General features: G+C 38.0%; 1 long non-coding RNA gene across 1 annotated transcript; it reads right to left on the reverse strand.

Moving 5' to 3' along the window:
* Positions 1–643: 643 nt before the first annotated feature.
* LOC143305926 (uncharacterized) lies at positions 644–1,077 on the reverse strand. Its single transcript, XR_013063153.1, has 3 exons — positions 1,035–1,077; positions 793–906; positions 644–720 (listed from the first exon to the last, which is right to left on the reverse strand). It is a non-coding gene; the product is annotated as an uncharacterized LOC143305926 (long non-coding RNA).
* Between the last annotated feature and the right edge of the window lie 994 nt (positions 1,078–2,071).

A 2,071-nucleotide genomic window follows, 5' to 3' on the forward strand; every position in this document is an offset into this window, starting at 1 on the left:
GTTTTTAGAGTACATATTTTGTTATTTCTCCTAGTATTTCATCTACGCTGGTTAATTTCTTTAATGTATCTATTCAATTTGTTTACTCCATAATTTTTTAGTTGTAATTCCTCCATCGATGTCTGAACAAATACTGAAAATAAAGAAAAGGAAATCATATTGTTACATATTGTTACATTGTATTGAACAACATTAATTTGAAATAAAGGATTCATTGAAGAAAATAATGTTTAACACTTCCTTTACCTTAAGAATATTTCCAGATGTATCTTGCAAGAAAGTAATTGCATCCCTGTTTACAGAGTACCTATATTGTTATTTCTCCTAGTATTTCATCTACGCTGGTTAATTTCATTGATGTATCTATTCAATTTCTCAGCTCCATAATTCTGTGATTATAATTTCCCCATCAATATCTGAACGAATGCTGAAAATTAAGAAAAAGAAATCATGTTATAATATATTGATACATTGTACTCCACAACATTAATTTGAAATATAGGATTTATTGAAGAAAATAAGGTTTAATATTCCTTTTACCTCAAACATATTTCCAGATATATCTTGCGAGGAAGTAATTGCATCTTGGTTTTCAGAGTATCTTTTTCTTATTTGTGTTAGTGTTTCATCTGCACTAGTTAATTTCATTAAGGTATGTATTCAATTTCTCAGCTCCGTAATTCTCTGATTGTAATTTCCCCATCAATATCTGAACAGATGCTGAAAATAAAGAACAAGATGTCATATTATTATATATTGATACTTATACATGTGACGCACGCTAACCTATACCTGTCAAAATTTATAAATATTTCTCTGACTGTATCTGGGTCATGAAATAAGCGACTCATCCTTCAGTTTGCTGTTACCCGGATGTGTATAGCTTTTTATATCCATCGGAGGTTGCTGAAACATGAAACACACTACAATTCAAAGCGATAATATCTACACTTAAAATGCACCAAAATAATTACCATTAAATCAGTTTATTTGTATAGTATTCACCATATTACACATATTGTAGATATACTTACACCATCAACATAGTAAACGAGTCTGATAATTTCCACAAAACAGTTTTTTCACTCTATAACCTTAAAGTAGGTAACTGTTCGACTCTGGTTAAGCAACTCCTGACAAATTCATTATAGTTTCAAAGTAAAATGCTGATGTCTATTACATATATTCTTTTAATAGGTAGAAAATACTAATGTCAACTTCGTTTCTGATTCTTATTTTCCAACAGATACAAGAACTATTATAAACACAGAATCACTTAAAAACTGTCACAAGAAACATTATTTTTCAGCACATCATATTTAAGGATATTTTTATATTTTAAGTGTCGAATCTTTCACAGATACATGCACAAATATTATAAATAGATTCTACAGAATTCAGAAATAATGAACTTTATTTCATTGTAATCATTCAATGACAAAGTTCGATAAGACTTCCCGAACTTCATGACAAAATTTAATAACAATAAACTTCACCACGTTACAATTATAATTTTAAACAATCGTAATTAATGTAAGCGCACCGAACACCATCTTTATGTATAGACATGGTTAATATGGGACGGCGCGGCGTCCAAACGGCACGACGTCCAAAAGGAACGCGTCCAATCGGCCCGGAGTCCAAACGGAACGCGTCCAATCGGCCCAGCGTCCAAACGGAACGCGTCCAATCGGCCCAGCGTCCAAACGGAACGCGTCCAACCGGCACGGCGTCCAAACGGAACGCGTCCAATCGGTCGACGTCCAAGTGGGACACCCCCGACCGCGGAGTGCCCCAGGCGTCCACACTGGGCCCCCCCCTTATGGAACCTGCGGTACGACGCGGCGTTGCGGGTGAACCTCCCGCCCGCGGTGTGGGCCACTGTCTTTGCGGACGATTATTTCGTGCTGGCCACCGGGCCGGAGTGGGTGAGGACCTGCCGCCGTGCAGAGGTGCTCTAGTGCGCAACGCGATCCGGTGGTTGGGTCTGGAGCTGGCTCCCCACAAGACCGAGGCCATGTGGTTCTTCGAGCCTCGGCGTGGGGTAGCCCCTCCGACCCAGCTCTGCCTC

Source organism: Osmia lignaria, chromosome 12, assembly GCF_051020975.1.
Source record: "Osmia lignaria lignaria isolate PbOS001 chromosome 12, iyOsmLign1, whole genome shotgun sequence".
Classification (NCBI taxonomy): Eukaryota; Metazoa; Arthropoda; class Insecta; order Hymenoptera; family Megachilidae; genus Osmia; species Osmia lignaria.